Consider the following 13308-nt stretch of genomic DNA (forward strand, 5'->3'; position numbering starts at 1 on the left):
AAACAGCCATTTGGAGCTTCAAGCCCACCACTTTTTCAAGAATCTTTCCCCAAAAGGGAAGTTGGATGAAAATGACATCTGGAACAGGGGATAGAACCAGAGATGACCTTCTGATGAAGGGGCACATCACCACCTCCTTTAAGCAGTAAAATTACCCCCTCCAACTACTATTGTCCTGTGGAAACAAGGTGAAATTATTCAAGTAAAGATTTGGGAAGAATATTTTGAACTCTCTTAGAATTTAACTCACAAAATATTTTGAACTATGCATAATCTAAGGCCTCAGATTACTACCTTTGCTGTAAAAAAAATGGCAAATTCTTTCCCATCCTTTCTCAAAATGCTAGGGATGCTTAATTCATTCCCCTCTTCTAATTTCCAGTTAATTCTTGCTCTATCTTTCTGCCCTTCGCATCATTTCTTGAACAAAATCAAGCAGTTGATAAAGGGCATTTTATAAGATGCAAGTATCACTGCCATCAATTTCTTTCTATGGCAGGTTCTATACAACGTCTACGGGATTCAGGTACAGGCTAAGGAACCACAGAACATCAAGAAATGATGTCATCTGAATAAATATAGCCATCATATTTTAGCCCATGGTTGGGAGGTTATGGATAGGAATAAAATGCAAAACACACTTTCCTTTAAATTGTCAAACCAAGCCTTGAAATATGCTACCTTAAGGGAAGCGTTTGCGGGGTTTAAAGGAAGAGAATTGGAGTGGGAATACTTTGGGAAGTAAGTTACTAACATTCCTACCTCTGTCTCCATTCCCAAATCCCAAATGTTCCAAAATTAAGCCATTTGGGTAAGTTACAGGTGGGAAATTGTGAAAATTTAAGAGTGGGAGCTTTTTCCAAGTCAATTCACTATTATTCCACTGAGACTTGGACAGTGATGACTTTAATGCCAGCAATTAGGCCTTTGGCCAAGCTTTACAAAAATTATGCCTTAGGTCACAATATAAATCCTTTTTAAATTGAGGTTTGGAGATTGGTCCCAAAAACCAAGAAGGCCTGGAGGAAGTGTGTGTGGGGGGCCAAGAAAAATAGCACAATGGATTAGATTAACCTAATTATTGTAGGTTAAATTAATTGAAGACAAGTAATGTATTTATTCTCCATAGCATCAATATTTTTCCTTGCCTGTCACATTAAGTATTTGAATCCAATAGGTGTTTTTAGAACTACATTCAAGACATGGGGAAGGAGACCTTCTGCCTTAGGTTCATGCAGAATAACTGTGATCCCACATTGCCTTTTCTCAATCTTTTATGGCCCAAGAAACAGAAATATTTTATTCTGTGAGGGAATTAAAAATCAGCAAACTATTTAATTCTTGCTACTCCAAAGTAACTTCTAATTTGATCGGGATTCAGTTCAATATCCAATTTGCTAAACCCTCCAGACTTTTAAAACTATTTGTTCTAATAAGAATAGCCTTTGGAACTATCACCTTTCTGCCTTCTTGTATGTGAAAACATGCTCTTTTCTTGGTTTCTCCCATACCTTTTAAAGAATGTAAAACGAAGGGTGTTTTCACACATCACCTCTGAATCTCTACTGCAATATTCTTGATAATGTAGCAGAAAAACAAGAGAACATTTGTAGTGTGAATAAGCATTCTGGCAATGTAAGTTTTACATTTGCATTAGAAAGCCAGCTTTAAAGAGCTACTTTAAGTCTCAAGTATGAAAACATCTATAGACTTCTCCCCACCTCCCAGCAGTATAGAAATATGCCTGCTGAAGAACTTTCCTCACTTGCCTCTAACTATAGCATTAACTTATCCTTGCAAGGAGTTATTCTGAAGTTATGCCTTGATACTGCTTTTGTCTTGTCTCTTATCTACGAATAAAATAAGTGGAATCTCCCATAATTTTACTTGGGATTAAAGTAGTGTCCCCCCACCCCTTATTTAGCCCCACAAGATTCAAGTGTCCTCAAGCTATTCAGCTTTGTCACTCCTTGTCTTGGGAAAAAGTCAACTGGCTGCAGTGAATAGGAATGGAAACAACCAAGGCAGGAAAGAGATTGGCAAGGAGAGAGGGAAATGACATAATATGATTGTTTTGTGATGACCTACCCTTGGATTTTATTATGATTCATCAGTGGGAAATCAGTCAACTGTCAGAGTTTACTACCAGACAGGGCAATAAATCTTAACACTCCAGATACTTAAGTCCACATTAAGAAAGTGGCTTACAGCAGAGACACATAGTGATTAGATAAGTGCTTTAGGGCGGACCAAAAATAAGAAACATACCGAGAAAATCTGTCTATTGCAGAATGCAGAAACTGAGAATTTTGTTTATCTGCTCTAGCCTTTTTTCTCCCACCTTTTGTGTCAAGGAATTTTTGACCAGGGTTAAAACATCTGCTGAGTAATTCAGTAAACAATAACTCATAATGGTTGTGTCTGGCCTGAGAAACATTGCTTCAATCCTCATGCTTCCTGATGGGCTCTGTTGTGGCCCATCAGCAGCCAACAGAGCTGGCAGCAGATTCGGACAGTGAGGAGGTTGGGGAGGCACATGGGCCAGTCCTGGAGTCTGGGTAAGGCTCTGATGAGGGCTCTGTGTCGGAGGCAGAGAGGGGGCCAGAACCGTATGCCAGTTATCAGCTGCCTTCAGAATCAGACATCAGTGAGGCAGATGAACAGCTGGAGCCTGTTCCCAGTGTGCACATGCGCAGAGTTGCCAGATGAAGGGAACAGCTAAAGAACAGGGGTCAGCTTGGGAGTAAGGCCACAGGTGGATGATAAATGGCCCCTCCCAGAGGAAATAAAAGAAGAGCGAAAGAGGAGTGGAGTTTGCAGGAGACAATTAGTTCACTTAATTGGCTTGCGACTCTCTGAGACTCCTTGCCAAGTTTTGCAGATATCGGCCTGGCCAGATAAGGTCTGCGAATGTAAATCCTCCCTCAAAAGACATTGTTGGATGTGAATGAGAAGAATTCACAGTAAATTAATAAAAGGGATTTTTGTCAGGACAAGGAGTTCGCTTCATGCTCTTGGGAAGCCTAGGTCAGAACAGGATCTCAAGGAAGTCTGTCTTTCACTCCATGTGCTAAAAGGCTCATTTTCAATCTCTGCTATCTCCAGTTAAACACTTCTATGCCAAGCAAACATTAATTATCTGACTGGGGTTGGTGGGAGTTATAGTCCAATACATCCTTGAGATGCTATAAGACAGGGGTCTCCAAACTTGGCAACTTGGCATGTTGGCTGGGGAATTCTGGGAATTGAAGTCCACAAGTCTTAAAGTTGCCAAGTTTGGATACCCTGCTTAAGAAAAGGCAATATAGAGAGTCATTGCCAGTCAGGGTTTTTTAGGTAAACAAATCATTGAGATCCTTCAAAGAAAGTTTCAAAGGCTTTTATCTCCTCTTTTCCATTTTGCAAACTGAGAGCCCTCCTGACCCTGTTTTCACTGGGAGAAGGTTGCAGGAAGCTGTCACAGCCAAAAACAGAGCTTGGGTGCCCGTTTTTGCTGGCAAAACGCTCGTGGTGCCACAGACACCCCCAAACGAGTAATGTCAAACTGGCCACACCCACCATGGCCTTGCCCCCCCCCCCACTCCCCTGAGGTCAAACACAACCCTGATGCGTCATTCAATGAAATTGAGTTTGACACCCCTGTATTAGGGTTTCTATATTTTCTTAAAGAAAGGATGATGGTCGGTAGATGAAGGTTACTGCCCCTAGTCATCCAAAAGGCTTTCTTTCAGTTCAGGATGGTTTACCATTGGCTCCGGAAAACAAAGCATCTTTATTTACTAATCTTATTTTTAAATGTTGCAAAACAGATTAATATAAGGCAGCAATAGAAGCCTCCAAAGGGAAAGGGATGCAGCAGCAATGAAGCAGATTCCGTTTGCCTGGAGACGAATGAGCAGAGAGAGAGAGACACACACACACAATTCTTAGTCAAGAAGCGCCTCAGGCTTCGGCTATGTCACAGAGGATTGCCTAGAAAGCACAGCTGCCATCCAGGTGAGAGGAAGCCCAAGAGACAGTGCCAGATTGTGTGCAATGAACAGCAAAAGGCAGCTGACAATGTACACAGACCAGCAAAAAAATGGAGGGTAAAAAAGTCACATCTAAAAGAGCTGCTTCTCTCCCCTTCTTCCACCACCACCAATGAAAGATCTATTATATTAACACCCGCAATAATCTTTTCTTTGCACATGAACTCAGCCAAATTTCAGACAGACAAATGAAACTGTGCAAGAGTGAAAGGAAATTCTTTAAGAACTTAGAAAAGTGATTAAAAAAAATATGGCCTTTATCTTCCTCATTGTTTGTAGACAATTTCTTGTTGTTTTTTTTCTTTAAAGCAGACCCTAAACTGTACTTCGATGCTAGGAAAGAATTGATACAGGTCAAGGGTGGGTTCTGGCTTCTTTTACTGCTGGTTCGCTCAGGGATACGCTTTGGGCGTGCGTGCACTTCAGGCATGTGTGCACTTGGTGCGCACTACGCACGCATGCACAGTAGGTTTAAAATGCTTCTGCATATGCGCAGAAGCAAAAAAATAAGATGGTGCCGCCTATGGTGCTGCCAAAAGAACCAGTTCGGGGGCATGACCAGCCAAGTTACTACCTACTCAGCCGAACTGGTTTGAACCGGTAGGAACCCACCTCTGATATAGGGGATTGATTTGAGGGTGAGAAGAGGGAGCAGAGCTTCCCTTACCATCAAGCGTGTGGTTGAGTGACTGAAGACTAAAATGCATCTGCAAATTATTCATGAGACTGTTGAATTGGAGGGGGGGGGAGAATGTGTCTGATTAGAGGATAAGAAATTAGAATGTATTAGTAAAGAATTCAGGAGGCAGAGATACCAGGTCATGTCTGGATTCAGAGAAGATCATTTATATCAAGGTAAGTTTAATTTAAATAATTTATTTCCCACCTTTAATTATTTTTAAAAATAACTTAAGGCAGCAAATATATCCAATACATCTTTCTCCTCCTATTTTCCACACACCACAACAACTCTGGGAGATGAGTAGGGTGGAGAGAGAATGATTGGCCTAAAGTCACCCAGCTGGCTTTTATGGCTAAGGCAGAATTCACAGTCTCTTGCTTTCTAGCCTGGTGCCTTAACCATTAAACCAAACTGGCTCTCTAATTAACATAGTGACAAATAACAAACTGGCCTGTAGAGAGAAAAATCACATATGAAAAAATCCAAAACTTGGTAGATGGTTGATACTTTGTGAGCTAGGGGCTGATAAACAATGAAGGGAGGATAGAAATACTTTTGAGCTCCCTCTAGATTCTGCCTGCTATGGGGGAACTGCTGAGGTTATGAACAGCTTCCCCATGCAGCAGTAAACCCAACAGACCAGAGCAGGGGTCTCCAACCTTGGCAACTTTAAGACTTGTGGACTTCAACTCCCAGAGTTCCTCAGCCAGCAAAGCTGGGAGTTGAAGTCCACAAATCTTAAAGTTGCCAAGGTTGGAGACCCCTAAACCAGAGGACTCCTCTATGCTTTCACCCATCTAGTGAGAGTCTCTCCATTGCATGTCTACCTTTTATTGCGAGTGTTCAGTCTTTGTGTGATTGCTTTCTTCACAAAAAGACTTCTTGATAGAGGGATGGGGCTGTCTCACACTATCAGGAGCTGCCAACTTAAGATGAAGAGTGACATATATTTCCAAGTGAGCCATCTTTTTGGGGGGGGGGTGCGTTGAAAGATACTCAATTGGACATGTATAAAGCCATCAACAATTTTGCTTCCATCCTTCCTACCCCATAGCCCAAAAGAGATGGTGAAGGCTGATCTTATTTAGACGTTTTCAGGCATGCTTGTTTTAATTTGGATTCCAGCATTAAAGGGGGGGGGGGGATCAGACTTAAAGGTCTATTCTATCATCTGTTTTTTCATCTAGAAGCATTATGTGGTTTTGTCAACATCATAGATTGGTTTAATGCTAAATAAATAATTTAAATTATAACTTGTTAAAGTATACTCCATTAAGGGTAGGACATGGATAATTAAAATGATAAATTATTAATATGTACACACAGACACCAAAAAAAAAAAAATCTGAAGGGAGAATACCGAACTTGATTCAGGATAATATGTAAACTAAAAACTGAAATTACAAGGGGGTAGGTGGAAAGATGGCTCTACCTAAGGAAACTATTGTAATATGGGCTATATCCTAATGCAAGATCAACAATGGCTTTACAAGAAACAATTTCAGGAGGAGAAGCAGGGCACAAATGAATGGGCTAAAATGGAAAAGGGGAAAATGGGGGAGGGGAAAGGGCCATGAAGTAAGATCAAAATTTGTTAAGATAATAAGTAAATAGAGGAAAATGAAGCTGTCAGAAAAGTACAGAAATTGCAATCTGCCACCAGGAATGTAAACCGATTTAAAAGGTTCTTGAGAAGATCCAGATTCCAAAATTGATTTGGGGCATTTTGAAAAGAACTGCATGTTGGTTGAAAGAACCACAGACCCTTGCAGTTCAATTCAGCAATCCACCAACTATTCTTTATGTCAACCTCATTTTATTTTTGCTAATCTAGATTGGGGGTCCTTAGTGCTCTCTGAGATTGGTTGTTTTCTTGAAGATGTTTCATTACTAGACTAGCTAACGTCATGCTAGCACTGATGATGTTACCTAGTTGGGTAGTGAAACATTTACAAGAAAACAACCAAGCTCACAGACCACCAAAGACCCCACAGTTCAACCCTAATCCACAAATATTCTCTTCTATTGGCACCAATCTGATGGACATCTTGTAGACCAAAATGTGCTTAGTTCTAAAATATATAATCCCTAGTACTATCCTATTATAGTACATCTACTGTCTATTATTTAGTAAAATAGCAAAGTTCATGCTGAAATATTATTTTCTCTTCATAACTGCAATTACCACTTGTTTATGTTGGAAAACGTTACCAGGTACAGAACATTCTTTTATCTGCAGGCATTTTATCTGTCCTAACGATAGGAGTCAAGCTAATAAGCTATCTCTTGCATTTGCTTCTGTTAATGATGATTGTGCGACTTCTTTCTTGCAATCACTGTAGAGGTAGGCTACCAAGTCTGAACAGGCAACGCTACATGAATATTGTTAATAATTGCTGGCTGGATGCTAAAACCTCTCGTCTTTCTTCTGCTGAAGGTTATTTTATATCAATGAAGAAAAAAGAACATGGAAATTTGAATACATTCTTCCTTTGTTCTGCCTCTCCTCTTAAATTTGCATTTACTACTCTTTCTAGCTCTCTACAGGGGGAAAATGAGTAGGTGTGACAAAGTGATAATTACTGAAGAAACATTATCAGTCTGTATTATGAAGCAGGTTTAGCAAGCTTACAGTGTTCTTTTTTTATATGTAAAAATCTCATCCCCACCCCCCATAACAAGAAAACTAAGACAATTCTGTTTGCTTAGCTTTCTCTACAACACAAATTTCTTATAATTATTTGCAGTTTTTTCAGCATCACAATATGCCACCATTAGTCAGATACTATATGAATCTTCTGTCTCATCAATGTGGGGGCACATCCATGCCCTGGAAACTATACATTACACCTAACACCTTTAATCCCAGCTGTTCAATTCTTTTTCAAATTGTGCACCCATCACACATGCAAATACACACTCTTACTTTTAGGCAGGCCTAAACAAAGTTATGTAATTCATTGGTTTGATTCTTGATTCAGTTGCTGCATTTGGGATTGGCAGAAATAAATAAATAACCCAACACCCACTGTTAAGAAGAATAGAGAATCTTTAAAAAAAATAAAAATGAAACAGCCACATAAATCCACTGATTGGGGAGCAATTCCTCCTGATCTGTGAGCTACAGTCACATTTTATATTTTTAAGTTTAGTTCCAGCACATCCTTTAAGATCTGACAGGAACAATATTCTGTGGTGGAATCTGGAGTTGAGTTGAGAGGAAGAGTGAAAAGGCTGGCTAATTTTGAACCACTGATGAGGAAAAAGTGGCTGAAAGGTGATCCTCTCTAAAGCTTCTTCACAGTGTTTATTGAGTATTTTCTATAGTGAGTTACATCAGTCTGACAAGAATCCTTGTCAACAGGCAAGTAATAATAAACACACCCCTTTGATTAGCTCCCTTATGTCCCTTCAGGTTTCTTGTGCCTGACATATCCTCATGGAAAAGCTGAAGTCCCATTTTGCTACATGCAGGCAGAGAAAGGCCCAGCCTTTATTTTGATTGTTCATGTACTAGAAAACAAGAAGGCCACCTTACTCTTAACAGGACTTCTTAATTTAGAGTTTCAGTGCCAAAGTCTGCAAGCTTAGTTCTACATAAATCTTTTCATCAAGAGTATTGACTGGAAGCCGGGTCTTAGTAAATTGTAAGCTTTTGTTGTTGTTGATTGAGCGCATCAAGCAGATTGTGAGATGCGACCCAGTGAGATTTAGACAGCCTTCATTTTCACTTTCTAAAAAGAGAAGCTTTTATCTATTGAATGTGATTTTCCACTTGCTCTTTATATAAACTACTGTAGAAGAATGCTGACACATGCCCAATTTTTTTTAAAGCAATATTTCCTCCTCTGTTAGAAAACTTTTTTAACCAGTGGATCTGAGTTCGAGGCAAGGAGCTCAAAACGTTTCTTTTGGCATAAAACTTGTAATTGCTTTTACATTGAACTTCATAATTAAGCCCAAGATTTAATGTCTTCACAAATTCAAACTATCAGCAAAGCTTTGAATGATTTGTCCTTTCTTTCACAAAATAATTCTGTCCCCTCTAACACTTTGCAAGACTTGTTCTTTTCTTTCTATTCCCACTACTGGGATGCTAACAGCAATTAAAATATTCCTGTGCCTTTCACAGGGCCAATTTATGTGGCATCATAAACCTTTCTCTACTTGCATCTACTGATGATACAAACAAGTTCTCCAACATGAATGAGAGTGTTTAGCTGTATCCAAACCATAGATCATGTAGCAATTTGCAACATTTTTAATAAGATCATGGAATCATGGTGTTGCAAAGAACAATTGAGGTCACCATGTCCATGTGCCTACTCAGTGCAGGAATCTAAATTAAATCATTCCGGACATATGGCTGTCTAATCTCTGTTTGACCACATCCATTGAGGGGAAACCCACCATTCGCCAGAGAAATCAGTTCCATGTTTTTAAACTGCTCTCACTTGTCAGAAAATTCAACCTTCAGTTGAATTCACATTTGACTTGCCTTAACTGGAATCCATTTTTTATCTCTTGTGCTCTGAATCACTGGACAACAGGTCTTGAACTGTTTCTGTGTGATAGTCGCAAGTGACACATTAAAACAAAAATGAACTCCCAATGTATTGTTCCCATCACCATCCACTTTTATCTATTACTTTTCGACTGATAGTCAAGGATCTTTGTTTGCTCTCTTACTTGCAGTACATTTTAAATATCCTGAATAAAGCTATATAAAAATTATAGCAGAAGAGTGAGTTGGCCTTTTATTGCCCTTACGGGGAGACTAATTCATGATTCACACCTCTGTAAATTTGACAACCAGAAAATGGTCCCAGTTGTCCCCTTGCGAATTAGCCTACTAACCTTTCTTTTAGCAGCTTAACGTGATGGTTTCTATTAATATCAAGCAAGTTGCATGTCAGAAGAAAAGTCTCCAAAAGGAAAAGTTTGGAATTGTTCAGAAGAGAGAGGACAAAACCCTTCCACTGTGGAAATTATATTGACCGGAGCTATAAACTGGAATTTCTGCATTATGTTTCATAACTGGACGCTGTTTAGTGTAGCGCATATGAAACTGAATTGAGCTTTATATAACACATTTTGTACCCAAGGTACCAAAATACTTTATAAAGCAATGAGTAGGAGCAGTAAGTGTGTGAGTAAATAGCACAATCTGTATGTGTATGGGTGCAGCTGTCGCTCAGATGCAGTTTTGTAACTTTCCTTATTGCAAAAGGAAAGAATAGCCCAAGGCCCCCTCAAATATTTTCCTCCTTGTAATTTCCCACAAGTTCTGAAAATTTCAATTGAATAATCAGCAAAGCAAGCTAGGCTGATTTGCTCAATTGCCAATGAATTATTATATAAAACTGTCATTTATATAATGCTACAGTCTTACTTGTTGCAGCTTTAGGGAAATGGACTCAGCCTTTGAAAAACCAGTTGCAAGATGTTTACTCTTTTCTCATATCTATTTTGCTGAATCCAGCTGAGAATCTGGATAGCTTGCAAAAAAAAAAAAGAATATGTATTGTTGTTGTGGCGTAATAGATCTTTTGTGATGCAGTTCACCAGATGTCACAACAGCTCTTCTATGAAAATTAGCCCTCTGATTAAAGCAATACCTGAACATCTATAAATATAAATGAATGTGATAAGTGTGGATGGAAATATAATTCTGAAAATGCAAAAACACAAAATATCTTATTCCTCCTATTCCAAATGTTGTTTGGCCACCCTCACTGTTTTCCTAGTCTGATGCTCTCTGCACTGCAATCAGTATATACCAACAGCACAAGGGATCCATCAGAGCAGAGGTGAAATTCAAAATTTTTTACTACCAGTTCTGTGGGCGTGGCTTGGTGGGCATGGCAGGGGAAGGATAATGCAAAATCTCCATTCCCACCCCACTCTGGGGCCAGCCAGAGGTGGTATTTGCAGGTTCTCCAGAACCTGTCAGAACCTGCTGAATTTCACCCCTGTGCCAGAGGGTGCTGGGCTCAGGCCCCTCTCAAACCGACAGACAACATTGTTCTAAGGAGAAATGAACATACCAGTAATCATTTGGGATCAACTGTCCCTCTTCTGTCTCTTCTGTATATGGTAGTAGTGTGCAGCTTTGCATTAACAAAGGCCACCTTTGGTCTATGAGTCATGTATCATGAGCAATGGTTTTAAAAGTCACGGAGGGTTCCAACCAGCAAGAGCCAGACAACTTACTCTAAATTAAATTTTGATGGCTAAATTCAATGCTGTGGAAATATCCCAGGCCTCTCTAGATTAGTTTTGTAATACACATAAAAAAACCAACCAGAAAAGAACACTTAGCAATAGCAATAGCAATAGCAGTTAGACTTATATACCGCTTCATTAGGGCTTTCAGCCCTCTCTAAGCGGTTTACAGAGTCAGCATATCGCCCCCACAGTCTGGGTCCTCATTTCACCCACCTCGGAAGGATGGAAGGCTGAGTCAACCTTGAGCCGGTGAGATTAGAACCGCTGAACTGCAGATAGCAGTCAGCTGAAGTGGCCTGCAGTACTGCACCCTAACCACTGCGCCACCTCGGCTCAGCACCTTGGTTGAAGCCATCTTTGTGGGGGTTGACTCTGCCCTGTCCCTAACTCTACTGATGCAGCTGCCATTTCAGTAGTTGCTCTGTAGTGTATAAAGGGTGTGTGATGCAAAACTAGATTTTTTTAAAAAGAAAACAACACTATTATTTTTGTTTTCCGAGCTACTTACTTTTCTGCTGTGCTGTTGCTGTTTTTAATCAGTCCATCAATGGACTGTTGAAATGCTAGAGTTTTCTCTTTTTTTCATTTTATGGGGCCCCAGAGAAATGCAGTCATTTAGTGATTTAAATGATTTTGCATCATGTAGTCATTTGGGTTATTTAGACGCTGGAATGAAATTCTACCACAAATAACAGCAGGAACAATGAAAAAAGTCCACTGATGAGCTGGTTCATTAAAAAAGACACTAAAGGGGATAGCTCAGGAATCTTTTTTTTTTTAAAAACAAAACAAAACCCAATATATTTAGTAAAAAGTTGCTCCTTCTGGGGACTCTTTGCCTTTGAGGCAAACAAAACGTAGCAGACCATATTTGCTATTTTTGGAGAGATTGTTCAAGTGTGTTCTTCATTATCCCATTGCAAACACACATGTCCTATAGGATTTATCTGTAGCAAGGCTAGCAATTGCAACTGATTTCCTGACAGGGTGAGAAGGGTGAAGAAGCAGGATTGTCTACTAATTGACTGTTGGGTTAAACCAATGTTTCTCAACCTTCTCAACTTGAAGATGTCTGGACTTCAACTCGCATTCGCTGGCTGGGGAATTCTGGGAGTTGAAGTCCGGACATCTTCAAGTTGACAAGGTTGAGAAACACTGGGTAAAACACTGTCCAAACCAAAGCCGTGGCCATCATTATAGTCAAAGTGGAGAAAGGGGTTGAAATGCAAAAAAAAGGAGATTTCTTACGCCAGTCTCATTTCCAGCTGGTTTACATCTGGCAGACAAATAGCTTAAGGCTGCAGTGTGGAAAAACGGCACAAAGGGTATATTCTGTACAGAAGGCTGCCGTGCAGAAAAGTCTTCAAGCTTTCTACTTGGTAGCAGTGCCAAGAGGTCACTTAAACCACTTTTAGCAGGCTTGAGTGGCCAGAAAGATGGTGACCAGATTTCTGTCACCAAAATCATCTCCCAAATGCAGCACAGATGGCACATGAAATGACGGAGCCACTGGGAAAGGAATGCCTGGAGCCTGTGGGGCTGTGGTTTGGGGGATTCGTTTTGACTTGTTTCTGAAAATTCAAAGTGGGGGCGTTCCGTTCAGCAAAGCAGCAGAGTGTTTAATTAGCATGAACGAGAAGTCTGGAAACGGGTAAAGCTCTTCCTTTGTTTCTTCATGACACCATTATTCATCTCTCCCAAAGGTAAAAAAGAATAAAATAAAGGAGCTACTTTCAGAAATAGAACAGCGTTTTACAAGCTTCCCACACACAGTTCTGCCAAAGCAACACACATTCCCCCAAACCACACAACTGCAGATCTTCCACACTGGATCACAAATTAGGTTTTGCTCCTGGTCCAGCTCCCAGCTCTTTCCTAAACTATTCCCTCTGAGAAACAGGAATATTGCTCTCTGTAGTGATCCAAAGATCAGTGTCATGTAGTAGACAAGTGTGTGAGACAGTGGTGGGTTTCAAATTTTTTTAGAACCTCTTCTGTAGGTGTGGCCTACTTTGTGGGAGTGGTTTGGTGGCCATGTGACTGGGTGGGCATGGCCAACTTCTAAAATGTGGTGAAACTCACTTAACAACGCTCTTGCTTAACAATGAAAATATTGGCTCAGGAACTCTGGCATTTGAAGCACGCAAGTCTTAAAGCTGTCAAGTTACAAGACCCTTGCACCCCTAACTCTTTAGAAAATAAAACTCCAGGAGTGTTCAAACTTGATAGCTTTAAGACTTATGGACTTCAACTCCCAGAATTCCTTCTCCAGTCATGTTGGCTCAGGAACTCTGGCATTGAAGCACACAAGTCTTAAAGCTGTCAAGTTACAAGACCCTTGCACCCTTAACCCTTTAGGAAAAAAAA

General features: G+C 40.1%; 1 protein-coding gene across 5 annotated transcripts in view; it reads left to right on the top strand.

The window, feature by feature from the left end:
* The window catches only part of CAMK2A (calcium/calmodulin dependent protein kinase II alpha), a 162945-nt gene that overhangs the window by 37538 nt on the left and 112099 nt on the right, over positions 1-13308 (top strand). The gene's annotated exons all lie outside the window — the stretch shown is intronic.

The sequence above is a fragment of the Thamnophis sirtalis genome, unplaced genomic scaffold (genome assembly GCF_051295495.1).
Source record: "Thamnophis sirtalis isolate CommonGarterSnake01/CBP01778 unplaced genomic scaffold, rThaSir2_p1.2 scaffold_3, whole genome shotgun sequence".
In the NCBI taxonomy this organism is placed as follows: domain Eukaryota; kingdom Metazoa; phylum Chordata; class Lepidosauria; order Squamata; family Natricidae; genus Thamnophis; species Thamnophis sirtalis.